Source organism: Cryptomeria japonica, chromosome 5 (assembly GCF_030272615.1).
Source record: "Cryptomeria japonica chromosome 5, Sugi_1.0, whole genome shotgun sequence".
NCBI classification, from domain to species: Eukaryota; Viridiplantae; Streptophyta; class Pinopsida; order Cupressales; family Cupressaceae; genus Cryptomeria; species Cryptomeria japonica.
The window spans coordinates 784,260,343-784,281,246 of record NC_081409.1 but is presented as its reverse complement, the minus strand read 5'-3'; positions in this window follow the sequence as shown (position 1 = coordinate 784,281,246).

Genomic DNA, 20,904 nt, shown 5'->3' with positions numbered 1-20,904 from the left:
AAGGAGGTTAGGACGTGCAAGATAGGATAGGGTTAGTTAAACCTAGGATTAGGTGGAATGGGTTAGGTTAGGGGGTGGTTAGGCTAGGTGGTTAGAAGTTAGAAGGCATGGGGAATTTGAATTTAAAAATTCAAATAATAGGAAAAGGCTAATTAACTTTCAACAACTCATAAATTGATTTGCTTTAATTAATTAGGAGATTAGAAGAAATGAATTTAATGGGGGGATTAATTAATTTAGATTAATTAATCAAAGGGGACTATTGAAATGAGCTTATTAAATAAATCCTTAGATTTATTAATAAGCAGGTGAATGGGGAAATTTAATCAAATTGATAATGAATTCAATTAAATTGGGAAGGGGGATTAATTAAATAATTACTTATTTAATTAATTATCTTCAGACCATTTTTAGGTGTATATAGTAAGTGAATAAATGATATAGTTTAGAAATGATTACAAATATGAAAATCAAAATCAGAATTTAATACACTCATAAGGTATGCCAGGTTCACCAAAACTACAATGTAGTGGAAATGCGATTCACTAGTTTAAACATGCCAACTAGGAATCAAACGCAAACCCGCCAATTAAATTAGAGAATAACCAATAGGCCAATCTATAAATTCTTGGGAGAGCTGGGCACTTATAATTTTTTATTGTTCTCTTTTGTTGATTTGATTGATTAAAAATTAACAATGTAACGAACTAGGCTAAAAGGTGCAAAATTGACAATAAATAGCATAAACAAACAAATGTAGAGCTGATAATTAGAGAACAAACCTATATCTTGAAAGGGGATGTAGAGAGGAACCTATCATAGAATTTTGAGCTCAAGATGGGTGGAATATGGGGCTAGGTGCCATAATCTTGACAATTGTCCGAGTGTAGAACAAGGATCTAACTAAACTCAAGAGCTTCCAATCTTCCTTTCGGTCAATTTCCAAGTCAAAACACTTGGACTATGGCTCTAGTCCTCCTCTTTTCTACCAAATTTCACTTTTTGGCTGACTTAAAATAATCATTTTTTTTGTATTGAATATAGATCTAGAAATCCCAAGAGCAACATATTATCCTCCCAAAATTTTAGCAAAATAACATTTCAATGATTGCCAACATACTGAAAAAATAGGCACAAATTTTTAGTATGAGATAATAGGGCCCTAATACTAGAACTATAATTTGAATGAAAAATAAAAATATTTAAGTGGAGGAAAAAGTGCATTGCACTTTAAAATGACATAGGACCCATATAAGCTTCAAATGAAATAGGATAAAGGGCACACTTAAAATAAGGGCCCAAACAACAAAGTGTTGATGTAATAAAGTAATATAAGATTCCTTATCTTGAATTAGATACTAGAAAAGGTCCTATAATGCATAGAAGGATTGGAAATACTAAAATGAGTGTTAGGAGAGTGTGGAATTAGACTCATTAGTTGAAGGAGTGTGATTTACAATAATATGTTTAATTATTTATTTTTTAGTGAAAGTGGTTTAATGAAGCCATGCCCATAAATAAAATTCCACAATAATTATTAGTTTGAGGTTGTTCTAAAGGAGGGCCAATATTATAGTAAATACATAATTTTATGCTGGCTAATATAAATCTACAATTTTAGTAAAACTACTCATGCCTAGTTACCAACAACATCTAAATTTAAACTCCCCACCTCCATAACAAAAGGCCGATTAACACTTGATATAGGATCACCATTCATTATGGCTTTTAAGGAACTGAATTCTTCACATAGCACAAAGTTTGTGGGTATTATCATCTTCTTTGATTTTTCTAATAATGAACGGAGCCAAGGGCCTATATATGACATTGATTAATGGGCATGTCCTAGACCTAGGGTGAAATCCCAAACCTAAAACAACATCATGTAAAGATTATTTCATTCCCCAACACCACATAGGATTGATTGGTGATTTTCCCATCTTCTTAATCATATTTTTATGTTCTCCAACATCTAAGTGCACCATAAAAAATATATTTTAACTTTGTAGTGATGAATTAAAGATAAAAAAATGTGCCACTAGGATAATTCTTATCACATGTAACACCACAACGAAGTTATCCTTGAAAATAAGTTTTAGCCTTTGGTCTGTTACCTTGCGCATAAACTCAACCTACAATTATTTGCCTTACGAAAGATTATATAATCCATCTTTTCTATATTGAGAAAAAAAAAGATGAATTCACTTTAATTATCCTTTCATTTCACCATATAGTCACATCCATGATTAACTACTTATCTTGGGATTGACAAAAATCATGCCAAAACCAAACAAATTTCCTCCCATTATGAATTAAATTGATTCAAAACACCTATTGACAATATGTGTTGTCATTGATGTCAACTTGATGTATGACAATATATGTTGTCCTTGATGATGAGAAGTTGTTGTGTGATCATTGATGTTGTGTTGGAGTATTGATAGTTGATGGTTGTAGTTGCTTTGGGTTGTAGATATCCACCTTTCTTGATGTTTGATGTCTACATTTAGTATGATGTGTTGATGGTAATGATGATAACATAATATTATAAGTTGTAAATTTTGTAGCATGATGATGATGATGATTAGAATCTTTTTCCTTGGCCTTGACACACTTGTTTAGGAAAATATTGTTTTTGGAATGTTTGTAGTATGATGAGATGTGATGTGCAAGAAAGAGTATTTAAAATCTGGTTGGACTAATGCTCTGCGATTCTTTGCAGTTGAGGATTTGGTCTTATGAATTTGAACATTATGTTTATGCTCTGTAGACATTGCACAACTATCTTTTCAAGTTCCTAGTGTTGCAGCTAAAGTACATAGTGATTGTTGTTTGCCGATAGTTTGGATGTCTATTAGAAGTGCATTTGATTGGTCCAAAAAATTCTCCATATTGATATTGCAGGTGCCACAACTTGGAGGAAACACTTGTAATGTTTATGCATTATCTAGTTCTAGTTTTAGGTTTTGAGGTGTACTGTAAGAAGATTTATTGATGTTTTGTTTAGGACCGTGTTTCATGGCATTCTGGAAATGAAGTATTATGTATCTATTTGTGTTGTGCCAGGATGTATAAATGTGATAGTGAGAAAGAAGTATTTGCTAATATTGTTGGATGTTCTAGGAATTTCCTCATGTTCTTTGCATGGTATTGAATGATTAGTTTGGTGTTGTATTGTGTCTAATGTTCTCTTTTTGGGTAATTATTGAGGTATGGCCAATAGGGTTATATTTTCTAGGTTGTGCTATGATCTTAATAATATGTGTCAGCTTTGGAGAGTGTATTAAGTTGTATTTGGGTCCTGCATTTAGTGTGTGATGATCCATATAAAGCTAATTCATTTGGATAATATTTTTTGGACTAACAGGTTATGTGCTACACTGTTTATCCACACATTACCTTGTTCTCGACCTTGGATGTTATTCACTAGCATGTGTATTGGTTGGATTTAATTAGAAGAAGTATAATATAATGTTTTAGGTTCTCTCTATATCTTTAGATTGGACTTCATTCACCACAATTGTGTTTGGTGGCCTACTTGATAGGATCTATGCATGTCCCCTCTTCTAGTTGACCTAATTGATATTTTGAGATGTAAAGGTTGGTATATATAAAACATCAAATCAATATGGAATGTGTGGTATAGTGAGGTATGGTTGTGATGTGAGTGTGTAAATCATAATGTGTGAATGTGCTTTCATGATCATATAATTTGTAGATTTTTTTGATGTGAAGACAATGAAAGTGCATTGGTGATTATTGTTAGATTTGTTCCTTGTAATAGTGGTTCAAGTACAACTTCATATATAGAGAAGACTTTATCTTGCTAATTAAAATGTTTATGAACTTTTCTCACAGATGGTGGATCTTCTCAGCAAGTCTTAGTATCTTTCCCTGGAGAAGTGAGATTCATCCTGCAAGTCCTAATGTACCTTGCCCTGGAGCAATGAGCTTCAACCTACAAGTCCTTATCTATATTTCCCTAAGATAGTGCATCTCAGTCTACAAGTCTTTTATAGGTGGCAGTATGCTTCATTGGCAATAAGCATAAAACAAATTTGTAATCATTTCATATATTGTGAGTTGAGTCTCACCATGGTTTTTCCCTGTTTGGATTTTCCACACAAATCTAGTGTTCTTTTGTGTATTATTTTTCATTGTTCTATTTTGTATTACTATTGATAAGGTTAAAGATAAGCTGATAGTGTTTTGGGAAAATAAAGTTTAAATTTAGCATTTTAAGGTCTAGACCGATTCACCTCCCCTCTCAGTCCTAAGGGGTGTTCAACAATTGGTATTAGAGTTGAATTCCTCTAAAAGAAGCTTAATTACTTGAGGTAAATTCGAGATGGCGCAAGATGGATCTTACAAGATTCCCAAGTTTTATGGCACAAACTACTCCTTATAGAAGATGATGATGGAAACATATCTGAACACTATGGAATATGGAAATTGGAACGTTGTTATAGATGGTTATATTTCTCTCTCAATTCCACTTACTACTCTAGATGAGATCAAGGCACATACGAACAACATAAAGGAAATGAATGCAATTATAAGTCAACTATCTAATACTAAACTCTTGAAGGCGGTGGACTACAAATTCACCAAGGATGCCTGGGAGAAACTTGGTATGAAGGAGACAAGAAGATAAATCAAGTCAAGTTGCAAAATCTCAAAAGCAAATTTGAAAGATTAACAATGTCAAAAGATGAAAGCATTAATATCTACATGCACTAGGTAACATAAGTAGTTGGTAGAATAAAAAATGTTGGTGGAGAATTGAAGGAAGATGAAATTGTGAGGATGGTACTTAGGACTCTTCCTAGATCTTTTTCTCCTAAGGTGTCTGCCATCAAAGAAAATAGAGATTTGGATACTTATACTAAGGATCAACTCTATGGAGCCCTCTTTACCTTTGAGATGATAAATATTGAACCTGATAAACCAAAGAAGGAATTTGCATTCAAAGCAAGTAAGAAAGAAGAATATTGTAAGAATTTGCCTATAGGAACCCAAGATCTAGAGACCAATGAATAACACAAAAGTAAGAGAGAACAAAATATATAAGAAAAAATTGTATTCTCATCAAGATGCAAAATGCCCAACTGATACAACTAATTGGATTGACATACAATGATCACCAACCTACTTATAAAGGCAAGGCCATAGGGAAAAGAGAGCATGCAAGGATGACATGTGGCTCAATGAGATGCAAGGGTAGGTAGGAGTAGGTAGGATTAACAATAGATAATTCCACTAAAGGTAGATCACCTGGACCGAAGGTGGAATTTCTCCTACAACCATCTTCCCTAGATATGCAATTCCCTAAGTGTCTCATATTCAAATTACTATGAAATGCACTATACTAGGTCAACTTAAGTAAAGTGTAATTACATGAGACATAAATTACACCAACAAAGATGATGCTAACATAGATAAAAACCTTGATGAAGAAAAATAAAAGTTTGTGAGAAGATCAACGAAGGGCACTACTAAATACAAAGGTAAGTTACCTGATAAAATATTTTAATTGTGGAAGGATTGGTCATTTTGCAGCTAGATGTCCTTATAGAGAATAAAGCATTAGAAGAAGAGACGATAGAAACAAGAAGGTATATGATGGAGACAAAGGAGACAAACCTAAAATATTGTTTTACTCCAAAGAAAGTAGCCATTCATTTGAAGATGAGGACTATGATGATTCTAGTGATGAAACTCTATTTATGGCTATGAAACTTGTTGATGATGAGGAAATCAATATTTGGAAGTCTGATGAGAACAATGAAAGATCATTAATTATGTGGTTTTTTTGCATGAAAAAGAGGATCCAAATGCATGGGTGATTGATAGCGGTTGCTCAAACCACATGATAGGTGATAGAAGAAAAGTTGTCAATTTTGAAAAGAAAAATGGTGGATCTATCAAATTTGGTGGTGTACAATCTACTTAGGTCTATGGAAAAGGGATAATATTCATTGATGAAAAGATCAAGATGGAGGATGTTTTGTATGTTAAGGATTTGACCCATAATCTTCTTAGTGTTAGTTAGATGTCCAGTAAAGGATATAGACTTATATTTCATGATAATGGTTACATGAGATCAAAAAAGGTAACTCTGGAAGACTGATTCTAGAAGGAACAAGAATTGATGGAAATATTTATTAATTGAAGGAAGCTACAGATGACTTGTTTGATTTCTCAGAGTAGTGAATGTTATCTTTGGCACAAAATGATGAGACACATTAACTCTGATAACTTGGTGAAGATTAGTTATACACATTTTGTTAGAGATCTATTGAACATTACCAAGCTTGCAAACACATTATGCAAGGAATGTTAGATAGGAAAATAAACAAAGACAAGATTCAAGAGATATGAGTTTTCTACTTCAAAATTTTTGGAGATGATACATACTAATCTATGCAAACCCACCAGGACAAGGGCACTTAATGATGAAAGGTACTTTATGATACTTGTTGATGATTATTATATAATGACATTGGCTACTTTTATAAAAGAGAAATCAAAAGATTTAGATAGATTTGAGGTTTTTAAATCTATGGTTGAAAAGGAAATGGATGCTAAGATCAAATTCTTAAGGTCTGATAGAGGAGGTGAATTTACATCAAATGAGTTTGAAAGATTTTGTGAAGAGAATGGTATTAGGAGACATTTGTCTTCTCCAAAGACACCACAATAGAATGAGATTGCTAAAAGGAAAAGTAGGACTATTTAAGAGATGGCTCAAACAATGTTGAAAGATGTTGATCTACCAGATGTTTATTGGAAGAAAGTTGTGCATAGTATGGTGTATATTCTTAACATAGTGAAGGTAAGAGTTGATCATTCTAATACCCCTTATGATATTTAGTTTAAAAGACCCGATACTATCAACTACTTCAAAATATTTGGAAGCAAATATTATATCAGAAGAGATGAAAATGTTCTTAGAAAGTTTGATTCAAGAACTGATGAAGGAATCTTTCTTGGTTACTCAACAAGAAGGAAGACCTATAGATGTTTTAATAAAAGATTCAAGAAGATATTGTTTGGAAGGAAATCATAAAGGATTGGGTTCACAAAAATATTTGGTTAAGTCAGAGTAAGTATGTTGACACCATTTTGTAAAGTTCAAAATGCAAGACTGTAAGCCACTAAGTATTCCGTTTTAGGTTGGTTCTAAGTTGAGTTTAGACATGTGTCCTAATTTTGATGATGATATTGAAGAGATGTATAATGTTTCTTATGCTAGTGTTATTAGTAGTTTAATGTATGCAATAGTTTGTACTAGACCAGATATACCCCAAGCATTGGGAGTTCTAAGAAAGATTATGTCTAACCCAGGGAAAGAGCATTAGAATTTTATTAAAAGGGTATCAAGATACTTGTGAGGTACTTCTAAATACTATTTGGTTTATCATGGTACTGATGGTGTTGATAAATTATTGGACATACATGTTTTTGTTGATACAGATTGGGAAAGTGACTTGGATAGTCAAAGGTCCACTAGTGGCTATGTGTTTACATTGTTTGGAGGTGCAGTGAGTTGGATGAGTAAAAGACATCCTACAGTTGCATTATCCACAACTGAAGCAAAGTATATGGATGCCACACATGCCTCTAAAGAGGAAGTTTGGTTATAGAGACTTGGTAATGGTATTTGTTTTGATTGCAAGATAGTGAGGATTGGATGTGATAGTCAAAGTGCCATATATTTTGCCAAAAATACTATGTATCATGCACATACTAAACATTTTGATTTTGAGTATCACTTTATGCGAGAGATGGTTGAGAGTGCATAAGTCTTATTGAGAAAGTTGACACTTTGGATGATATTGCAGATTATCTCATGAAATCAATGACCATAGATAAGTTCTCTTGGTGCAGGAAGCCCATGGGCCTTGATCGAATTATACTTTATTTGTATTTTGTATCTCTATGGGGTAATTTACAATGTATGATGTCAAGTGGGAGAATGATTTAGGTGCCATCAACCTTGTAAATACTTTAATTTATTATTTTCCTAATACCTTTTTTAATTTACTCGTAAGAGGTTAAACCATTTAAACCAATATTGGTGAAAGAGACAATGTAAAGGTAAACTTACTTTTATCATTTGTCTACGAGGATAAGGACAAAATAGCTAGGTGACACCTTTTGGAAGCTTCTATTTCAACGTGGTTGGACACTTGTAAGGGGTTGTAAGAGCATCTATGATAGTTATGATACTCATTATTGATTATACAACAAGATTTATAATAGAATCCTTACACAGGTGCCCACGCATGAGAGATGCCTTATGATAGTTGTAAGAGAATATGTAAGAGGCTATTTTGGGTGTTTTTGACTCATTTGATGGAGATACACGTGATTTTTTCTAGGTGTTTTTTTAGCCTATTATTTGGTGATACCATGGTGGTATTCATCCTCACAAATCGCTATAAATCAGGGCTTTGGGCTAGAGTTATTTATTCAGTCTTGTTTAGTTTCCAAGATAACAAAATGTTGTTGGATATTACAAACCTCTACAAGAGAAGTGTATTGCTATTGTAATCTTCATTTAATTAGTAATATTCTTGCCTCTCTTTTTATGGTGGATTTTTTTCCCAAAAGTTTTTCTCCATGTTAATCTAGTGTTTTGTGTGTTGAAGAGCCTTACCAGTATGCCCTAAAGGCAGAAGAGAAGTTGAACAAAAGACATGAGAAGAGGTAGAGAGGTAGAGGTGGAAGGTTTACTGAAGGATGATTTCAAGGAGGAAGAGAATATACTGGAGGAAGAGGAACCAATAGAGATCAAAGAAAGGGCAAGAAAGTGAGAAAAGAAGGTAGTTCATACTGGAAGGATGATAGAAATTTCTACCGGAGGAGAGAACCGAATGGTTACAGGAATGAGAATTTTGGAAGACAAGACAAGAGGACATTTAGAGGAACCTGATTTAAGTGTCGAGGACAAGGACATCATGCATTCAAATGTAAGAGGACAGAAACTACTAGAAGAGCAATAGTGGTGGAAGAAAACCCCACCGAATCAGACAATAAACCAGAAGATGGAGAATTGTTGATGATGAGAAGAGCTTTGTGTCATATTGGAGGAGATGAAGAGCCTTTGTAGAGGAAGAATCTATTCAAGACCAGATGTAAGGTATACAGTATGTGTTTTAAAGTTATTATTGATAGTGGTAATTCAAATAATATTATTTCACAAGAGATGGTGAATAAGATGAAATTAAAGAGATTGAAACACCCTAAGCCTTATCAGATAGCATGGATTCAAGATGAACATAAGTTATTAATAATTGAACAGTGTTTGGTGAAATTAAAAATTGGGAATTATCATGATGAAGTCTTGTGTGATATTATGCCTATGGATATTTGTCATCTTTTGTTGGGTAGACCTTGGCAGTTTGATAGACAGATAGTGCATGATGGAAGGAAGAATGCATACACTATTGTGGCCAATGGGATGAAGCAAACCTTGTTACCCTTGTATGAACCTTTGAAGAATGAAGTCTGTACGAATGCTAGAATCTATTTGGTAGATGGAAGGAGATTCCTGGATGGACTGAGACATGAGAATGTGTGTTTTGCCTTAATTCCTAAGAAGACTGAGAGACCGGAACCGAAAGTAGAACACTCGGAAGAGATAAGAGATTTGCTGACAGAATATGAGGACATTATTTCAGATAATGTACCTGATGGATTGCCACTTGTGAGAATTATTAGTCATTACATGGAATTGGTTCCTAGAGCTAGTTTGCCTAACAAAGTTGCACACCGGTTGACACCAACAAAGAATGAAGAACTAAATAGACAAGTGCAGGAGCTGTTGAAGAAAGGGTTGATTAGGATGAGTCTGATCCCTTGTGCAATACCAGTAGTATTAGCACCTAAAAAAGAATGGAGAATGGAGAATGCATACCAATTCAAGAGAAATAAACAAGATCATAGTGAAATATAGGTTTCCTTTGCCTAGGATGGATGACATAATGGATTGTTTGAGTGGAGCAAAATAATTTACAAAGATAGATTTGAAGAGTGGATATCATCAAATCAGGATCAGAGAAGGTGACGAGTGGAAGACAACATTTAAGATAAATGAAGGACTATATGAATGGTTGGTGATGCCTTTTGGATTGAATAATGCACCAAGCACTTTCATGAGGCTGATGAATGAGGTATTGAAGAAATTCTTGGGTAAGTTTGTTATTATGTTTTTGGATGACATTCTAATTTTCAGTAAGACAAAAGAGGAGCATTTGTTGTAGTTAAGACAAGTTTTGCACAGATTGAGAGAAGAGAAGTTGCTTATCAATATCAAGAAGTGTACTTTCATGAAGGATGAATTAGTCTATTTGAGATTTGTGATATCTGAGGATAGTTTGAAGATGGACCCCGAGAAAGTGAAAGCAATTGTTGAATGGCCTACACCGAAAATCATTGGAGAGGTAAGATCATTTCATGGATTGGCTAGTTTTTACTAGAAGTTTATCAGAAATTTTAGTTCAGTTTGTAACCCTATGACTAAGACCATGAGAGGAGATCAGAAGGAATTCAAGTCAACCATCGGAGCAAACAAAAGTTTTGAACTATTGAAGAAGAAAGTGGTTGAGCAACCTATGTTAGCTTTACTGGATTTGAATAAAGTTTTTCAAGTGGATTGTGATGCAGGTGGAACAACAATATGTGTAGTCTTGAGTCAAGAAGGAAGAGCAGTAGCCTATTTCAGTGAGAAATTGAATGATGCCCGAAGGAGATATTTAGTGTATGATCAGGAGTTTTATGCCAAAGTTCAAGCCTTGAAGAAGTGGAGACATTACTTGTTTCCTAAGGAGTTTGTGTTGTATACAGATCATCAAGCTTTGCAACATTTGAACAGTTAGATTAAGTTGAATGAGAGACATATGAGATGGGTAGAATTGTTGCAGAGTTACACCTTTGTGTTAAAGCATAGAAGTGAGAAACAAAGTTGCCGATGCATTGAGTAGGAGAAGGAATTTGCTGATAGAGATGAGAGTGATAGTATTAGAATTTGAAGATTTGTAGACCTTGTATGATGAAGACCTGGATTTCGTAGAACCCTGGAAAGCATGTAGAGGACCGGTTATGGTAGACGGAAGCAAATGGTTGGATTATTTCATTTAGGATGGGATGTTATTTAGAGGAGTTCAGTTGTGCATACCTAAGAGTTCTATGAGGGAGAATCCGATAAAGGAGAAACACAGTGGAAGACTAGCTAGACATTTTGGCATTGACAAAATAGTAGCATTGGTGATTGAGTAGTACTTTTGGCCCCAGATTCATAAGGATGTTAAGAGATATGTGCAAAGTTGTAGAGTTGGTGAAGTTGAAAAAGGTAGTAGTCAGAATGTTGGATTGTATAAACCTTTGACAGTACCAGTAAGACTTTGGGAGGATTTAAGCATGAATTTTGTACTTGGATTTCCTAAGACACCAAGAGGGAATGATTCTATATTTGTGATAGTGGATAGATTCTCGAAGATAGTTCAAATCATACCTTGTAAGAAGACATCAAATTCATTACATGTAGTAGACCTATTTTTCAAGGAAGTGGTGAGATTGCATGGATTACCTAAGAGCATAGTTTTAGACAGAGACACTAATTTTGTTGGCTATTTTTGGAGAACACTTTGGAAGAAGATGAAGATAGATTTGAAGTTCAGTTCTACTTTTCATCCACAAACTGATGGACAGACAAAAGTAGTTAACTAGAGTTCGGGAAATTTGTTATGCTGTTTAGTGGGAGATAAAACCGGAAGTTGGGATTTGATTCTTGCACAAGAAGAGTTTTCCTACAACAATTTAGTGAGTAGAAGTACCAGAAGAAAAAATTTTGAGATTTTTATCAAAGTGCATCCTAGAGGTATATCAGAATTGAGAGACATTAGCAGTGAAGACCGGAGAATTTCAGAGGAAGAAGACTTTGTAGATCACATGACAACATTGCATATTCAACTTAAGCAGCATTTGGAAGACATGAACAACAAGTATAAGGAGAAGGAAAATGAGAAGAGGACACATAAGGAATTTGAAGTTGGTGATGAAGTGATGGTATTTATGAGAAAAAATAGATTCTCAGTTGGAACTTATAACAAGTTGTAGATGAAGAAGTTTGGACCTTGCAGGATTTTGAGGAAGTTCAGTTCTGGAAATACATATGAAGTGGAGTTACCGGATAGTCTAAGTATTTCACTTATATTCAACATTGTAGATCTTCATGAGTAACATGAACCAGAATTCAGTGAGGACAGTTTTGCAGACTTGGAGAAATAGTTACCCCAGAAGGAACCAGATCAGATTGAAGAGATTTTGGACAGTAGGATTGGGTGTAGTACCCGGAGCAGTGAGTATAAAGAATATCTTGTGAAGTGGAAGGACATACCAGTTGAAGATTCATCTTGGATTTCTCAGGCAGAGGTAGACCACCTTGGTTTCCCTCTGACCCTGGCAAAATGAGAGGCTCACTTTTTCAATAACCTTGGATGTCTGATGCAGGAGCATCCCCGGTTCATTGCAATCTTGCATCAACCAAAAACATTTTCCTTTCTGTTTTATTTTCAGTTTGCAGTTTCAGCTTTCCTTTCTGTGTGTCCCAGTTTTGGCTCACCAGATCTGGTGGAGTTGGATTCTACTTGAAGACTTGATCATCTTTCTTTCTTTCAAACCGCATCGCTTTTGGATCATTTTCTGACAAGATATTGCTATTGGTTTCCATGACAGTTTCTTGTTACCGGTTGCCTAAACCTATTCTGGTGATCTACCAAAACCCCCTTTCAAAGCTTGTAGAGCCTTGGGCATTGATTCTGATGTTCCTTGGTGTGTGGCCGACCTTTTCCCATGATCTACATTTCATCCTTTGTATTTTCTGAATGAATCTCTTGGCGGAGGCCGACCTTGTTATTTTACATGTTAGGTCTTGTTCTTTGGGTTTTGATCCCTTTTGGGATGACTGGATCCTTTGGATCGATATATATATATATATATATATATATATATATATATATATATATATATATATATATATATATATATATATATATATATATATATATATATATATATATATATATATATATTTGTAATTACGCATTAGAATGTAATGAATCAGAGAATCAAGTAGCTAGATTGTGCATAGAAGATAGATCATAAGATTCAAGGTCCCGGTTGTGACCTATTCTACTAGGCCTATGAGCCGGTATGTTGTAACTTGGTTGTTACCGGTTGGATGTAATCAAATTTCATTCAATAAAACAATCTATTCTACATTGCCTCCATCATATCTTTGTGCTTCTATTGTGTTTACTCTTGCTGTCCGGTCCGGGTTGATCCCTTTGAGGTCCCTCCTCACTGGTGACTGCTTCAATATCCCTAGCCCCAATTCAAAAAAAATCAAATTCCCAAGTGCTGGAAAAATTGTGTCCCGACTTGGGTCTCCTAAATCTCCCTCAGTAATTGAGAGTGAATAGAAAGAACCCAAGTGCAAAGCCTTGGCCTTTGTTGATAGCAACAAAACAAGAAAAAAATATACACCCCAGCTAAAAATCTCAAAGTGTTTGTGAGTGAGGAAGAGGAAGAGGAGGAGGAAGACTTCAGTAAATGTGAAAATACCCCTGGAAGGTCCTTTGGGTTGGTCATCCACTCTACTCAAAAGGGAAATTTGAAAAACATTGTGGATTATGAAAAAAATGATGAGGCTAAACTGGGTAGTGAAGAGGGGAAGGAAAGGAAGAGTGTTGAAATTGACAAAGGAGGGGATAAAAATGAGGAGAGAGAAATATCTACAAATGATGATAGATCCATGCATATTTTTGAGAGCCCAATTGACCTCGCAGAGGATTTGATGCCTGATATTATGGAGATGAACAAATTGAAAGCTGAAGGGAACTATTATGGATGCTAGTCAAATGCCATGGAGCTAGAGAAGGTTAAAGCTAAGGTCTTTGATACTGAAAAGAAACTAGGTAGTGTTCCCTGGTTCAGTCTGAGGGTCATGCATAGCTCGGCCATATCCCTGTGTTTAATGCAAAAGAAGATCTTGGGAGCGGACAAAGATGAGGAGGGAAACTACAAGGAGATTTTTAAGTTCCTTATTGAGGATTGATCCAATGTTCTCCACTAGGTTGGCTACAAGTTTTAGGGATATTAGCTAGGTCTGTTTTATTTTTTGTTGTCATTGTTGTTAAGTTTGGTTCTGGCCATTGTAGGCCCTCTGTTAAGATTGTTTCATTTTTAATACTGTTTATGTTTATGGCCATAAGTGGCTTGGTATTAAGACTCTTATTAGGATGCTAAAGATGTTAGGTCTTATATGCTGCTGGTAGTTAGTTTTTGATATTAATTAGTTGTTAATGTGCTACTAATGCTTTGTTAAACTTACACTCACTAGGCTATTATTTTTGGGACAACACCCTTGTTTTGCTACATTTTAATATAAAAAACAATTCGTTGATGTATAATTATTTTATAAAAAAATGATTAAAATTCAAAGATGGTTTATGTATAGTATTTTTATAGAGAGTTTATAATGTGTTATATAAGTCATATCTTATTCTTAACAACTTGAGATGTATTTGTCACAATTAATTTAGAACTTTGTACATTTTAAATGCCTACATCAACATTTCAAACTTGAGTATATAATTAAGAAAATTTAATGTCATGTCACCATTTTGACAAAATTTCATCAAATTAAACTTCCTTATTTTTTTTTATTACATGTTCGAATAATAATAAATTCTCTCTCTCTCTCTCTCTCTCTCTCACACACACACACACACACACACACACACACACACACACACACACACACACACACACACACACACACACACACACACAGTAAAATTATTTGAAAAATGTTAGAAATATCAATCTTAAACTATTTAATTTACTTAAGATTTGTTTTATTTTGTTTAGAACTATTTTTTTACTATAAACATACATAGAAACATGAATTTATCAATATTAATATATATTTGAAAACAATGATATATTTGTATTAAAAAATGTAGAGTCTAAATTATTTTTCTTTGAAAATCATGATACGAAATATTTCTCCTATTATTAATTACATCTTTTGATATGATAAATATTATTTTTTATAAATCAAATTATAATCAAATAATATTTAAACAAATTTTATTTATAATTATTTCACATTGTTGTGCCATGATTGGACCCTCTCCTTTGTATAATTGAATCCCTAAAAATGAACGTTAATGGCCTTTACCAATACCAGGGGCTGATTTTTTATGATCATTTATGACCATAATATTAACTTTATAAGCCTTAAAATGGTTAAATTATGACCATAATATTTACTTTATAAGCCTTGAAATGGTTAAATTAAAGTATTTCTTTGGTTTGAAATGTCTTTACACCATTACTAAAGCTTCATGGAAAAAGTAAAAGAAGCCCAACAACATTTAGAATGAAAATACGTTTTAATGATGTATTTAAAATGTGGACCCCTTTCCAATTGTCAGGGTTTAATGACACAACTTCCTTGTAATATTCTTTGTGTGATCTCTATTCTAATTAGAATGTAGGCCATTTAATTTATTGGGTTCTGCCACCATAGTTAAATATGATCTACTTTAGCATGTGGGCACATGGAAAGTCTTTAATATTAGTGAATGAATGACATGGAAGATCCAAAAGGGACAATTTTCTACTAGTTGTATACCCATAAAATATTATTTTCCTTAGTTTAATGTTTATTATAATACAATTTAGAATGCCATTTTATTATAATGCATATTATTTTTTTGTTTACAATGTGTTGGTCTATAGTGTTTTGATTTTCTTCTTTTAATTAAAAAGATAATATTTTGATTTGAATAAAAATTTGAAATTATAGTCTTTTTAATTTAAAATTGTGTTGTTTAAATGATTCTTTACATATACTTTATTTTTAAGCGACTTAAAAGATAAACTATCTATGTAAATAAGAAAAAGCAAATACATTTTTTAATATTATATATTATTTTTACCATTTTTATAATTATTTATTTATATAATCATAAATTAATATTTTTTATTTTTCATAATTTCTATCATGAATATTATATATTTATAGTTTAAATATTATTTAATAAAATATAAAATTTAGAATACTAGGTATTATTATCTTAATTTAGATTTAACCCATCATTGATAATTATTAAAGATTTATTCATGATTATATCTCAAAATTCTTAACAATGTTTTAATAATGAATACATGGATGTAAAAAGTAATTAACACATGATTCAAAAGAACTTACAAACATTCATGATAATAATAATAAATTGATCTCTAGAACAACCTAAACTTAATTTTCTGATTTCTTTTAATTATTGTACTCAAATTTCCAATAATTGGTGAATTTGGAAGCTTCATCATATTTTATTTATTAAATATATTCAAGTCCTCAAATTGAATAAATAAACCACAAGAAGTCCATAATAAAATATTTTCAATTTTCAAGGAGCACGACTTCAATTTATTTTTTATTATTAGTTTAAGTAGATTAATGAGCATTATTAAAGGTACCTTATATTTTATCATATGCAATCAAGAAAAAAGAGGAGAACAATCATTTGATATGTTGAACTCTAGAAAAGATGCATTTTTGAGTTGGCAAATGATTATGAAACTATAATATATTAATCTACAAATGATTATGAAACTATAATATATTAATCTACAAATGATTATGAAACTATAATATATTAATCTACAAAAACCTTTTTTTATTGTAAATTCATATTTTAAAGTTGGTAGGTATAATGCATATAATATAAATAAGATTTTCTTGAAGGGGAAAGTAAAGCATTCTTTTATATTGTTTATCTTTTCAAATTCAGCTTGAAGGTGATGTACAACTCTGCAACTACTCTTTGTTTCTTATCGAAGAATGTGTTTGAGAAGGATACGAATGATGAAGGAAATTACAAGGACTTCTTTAAATTCTTCACAAAGGATCGAGCCAACCTATGCCTAGCCACTTGTTGGCTATTTTTTGGGTTTCTAATCAGACAAATTTTATAAACTTTAATACTGCTTTAGACTTTTATACAACTAAGTTTCCTCTAAACTGCTTTTAAGGATTGTTTGGTGTTGTTTTAGTGTTGTTAATGGTTGGTTGAAGTTGTCTTCAGACTGTTTGTCTATAGGGTTAGCACCCTTGTTTTGTTGAGGTTTAATATAAAAAACATAATAATAATTGATAATAAGTCTCAAGACTGAGTGTTTGGATTAGAATAGTATATGTGAAATTATATTTATAAAATTTGAATAAATCACATGTGACATTTAGTTAAATATTCATTGAAAGAATATATTATTGAAGATGTTAAAACTTAATATTTTAATGTATTAAAAATTAAGATTTTTTTATATGTATATTTTGGAATTTGTATGTCAATTATATCTCGTTTTAGTATAGATTTATGACTGCATAATTAATTTTTATGTATGTGAAATTAATTTGATATGTGGGGTTGAATTTGGACGTGTGAAAGAAAACAAGTAGGGAAAGACTAAGCACAAGGCTCTAACATTATAAGCGATGAGGTTGGGATCGTGTCTCAAATAACTTTGATAGAATGGAAACCCTTTAGCCCTCCCAAATTAAATAACTAAATGATTCTATAAATTTGATACAAAATCAACAAAAAAATACATAAATAAAAATTATATGAATCATCTTTAATCATCATATACATCCAATATAATTAAAAACTAATATAAATATATAATTAATATTAAAATAAAAAAAAAATATTACTAATATATATTTTTATTTTGAGCTTATGTAATCAAAATAAGTCAAAATCAATCCAAACAAATATATAAAATTTTAATTACCAAAAGTCATCTTCTACAAAGAATCAAATGACAATTTTTTTTTAATATAATATATAAAAATTGTCCATATCAATCTAATGATATAATTATTTTTAATTCAAGAAATAAATTGTCAAAATCAATCCAATTAAATATATAAATTCAGTAAAAAAACCCATCTTATAGATGAAAGAAAATGGCACAAATAATTAAAATCTCCAAATCAATTCAAATAAAAATAAAATAAATATATAAATTCTTGGCTTCTTTCTTTCAATTAACTTCTTCTTGATCACAATTTTAAATTATGAATGGACAGATCCATACATGGAGTCCAAACAAAGTGATTTAATACTAGCCACCTATTAACCTTCAAAAGGTGCTCCTTTGTATTAAAATTATGATGTAACTTTCCAAAATTTTGTCTGCCTGGGTATATTATATTATATACATGATAGAATTCAAATTTGATAACATTTCAAGATGGTCACCAGACTTGCAATTTTGAAATTATTTTTTTAATGTTTTTTTAAGAATATTAAGGTTTGATTATTGTAATAACCCCAACATAATCATCCAACAAAAATTGAGTATAATTTTTTTTTTTTGTTTTCCTTTATTATGTTTTATTCAACTGCATACTCTGGGCATCCATCCAATAGGATTGGGCATTCATCCATTCGGGATGAGCTTCTAACCATACGGGTTAGGCAAATTGTCCATACGGGACGTAAATTCCATCTATCCAATACGGGATAGGCATCTACCCATACAGGGTAGGCATCCATCCAAACGGGATAGGAGATGCTCTGGCCAGAGACTTAGACTCATCGGGACCATTCGGGTCCTGAGCCACTCACTAAGTACTACATTCTTCTAACAAGAATGCACCGAGGTCGCCGTCCTTAGGAGTAATAAGAAAGTAATACAAGCTTGAATTCCACCTCGGAATTTGGCTTAAAGCCTCGGGAAGTCAAGCGAATCCATACGGGATTCCTTCCGAGTATGCATTGAATCAAGTTTGATTAACTTATCTTTCAATTAGGATTCTTACTCAACCAAGCCTAGACCCCACCCACGAACGCCTGAGTACGAGGGACAACTCCGTCCCAAGACTGCCTACATACCCGCTTCGGCGCGGGATCAAGGCGTAAAGTATGTAGTTCTATTTTCTAATCTATGGTTTGATGTAAACTGATTTTGTGGGTACGCAACCCTTTCTAGGGTCAGTGTCCCAGACAGTTTCTCTGCGGTTGCTACCCACAAAGGTAGCACTTAAGCGAAGGCTCAAGATGGGCTATTGCTTGTGGCCTAAACAAAATAACTAGGTCCTAATACTTATCATGAGCGTCACCCAATTGCAAATCACCAATATCCCTTTGAGATGAATAAATAAATAAATAATAAAGTAAATTTCACGAGAGCTCTTAACTTGACCATCCCTAAGAGGGGTTTACTATGGTTTATCTCAACGGATGTGGAATTCAATTAAAAGTTATCTTATTAAATTATCGATCCAAGAGGGATTACCCGCCCCTTGGATTTTTAACTTCCAAATGTCCCTTATTACTCCTCGACGATTTATAGGGACGATGCCACAGACGTCGTTAATGCAGCTTTATTAGGCGTTAAGTGCAGTAGTTCAACACGACGGCATTACCCGTAAGCGTGACCCAGAGGCACCGCATATACGGAACGCTGCTAGTTTTGGTTTTCCAACTCCATTTGTTTAGTTTTCTAAACTAGCATCATGCTTGTATACAATTTAAACTTTAAATACTTTTCAAAATAAAAGAGAGATATCGTCATTCTACAATTGACATGATAATTGAGAACTTATGAGAAATTGCGGAAATAAAGCGAAGTAAAATAATATCATTGCAGAAAAAGGAGGAGTGTTTACTCTTATTGTAAGAACAATTAAATATAGAGTTACTAGAATTTTGTTTACACTTTTGGAATTAATCATAAGACTTAAAGATTTAAGCAAGCTCAAGTTTATCACCCAAAAATCAATTAGACCCTCAATGGTTTGGGAAATCCATTTTTTTCCAATAATACACCATGTGATATTTTCATTTGATCATTAAAACTATTAATGTTAATATCTATTACCAATTACATTAATAATAATTATTGACAAGTTATTAATCATTGTTAAAACTTAAAATAAATAAAACGAAACAAATCAAAATTTTACCAATTATTAACATCTAACTTTAATTACCATCTATTAGCAGTCACATTGCACGAAAAAGAGTTTTTAAAAAAATAATGCAAAGGCATGGTAACGCGTGCCTAGCACGCTTAGTGGGAGGAGGGGGCCCCACGGTTCCCCCCCACTACCCTGCGGCCACTGCCGTAGCAGTGACCGCAGGTTAGTGGAGGGTACCGTAACGGTACCGCTCCCCTACCTGCAGACTATTAATCCGCCTGCGGCCATTGTCCATGCAACGTACTGCGTGGTACAGACAATTACTCACATGCGATGGTCTTTTTTGAAGCGTTTCATACATATATATATATATATATATATATATATATATATATATATATATATATATATATATATATATATATATATATATATATATATATACGTACGGTTTCATTCATTTGATTTATCATATTATTAGTTTATTTATTTTTTTCCAGGTTAATTTAGATAGTTAGAGAGTAGATTTAACAATAATAAATTAAAATGTTAAGTAGTAATGGGGGTTCATTCTCAGGCATAATCAACCCAGAGGAATTAACAACACAGGGAGAATAAGTTGATCCCAGCATAGTGCAGAGGATTGAAACCCATATGAGCAACTAAGGGTAAGTTTTTTTTTGTTTCCACACAGAGATTAAAATATCCCAGAGAGTAAATCATTTCCAGCCATGAAAGGCAGATGGTTTTATGCAGGCTTATGGCTGTATTTTGTTGGTATGATTTCAATCTAAAATTTACAGAGATGAGTTTAATCCTACAGGAGAATTTTATTTATTCAAAATAAGATTTGTTCATAGAAATGAATATTTAATTCTACAGCAAAACAACATTTGATT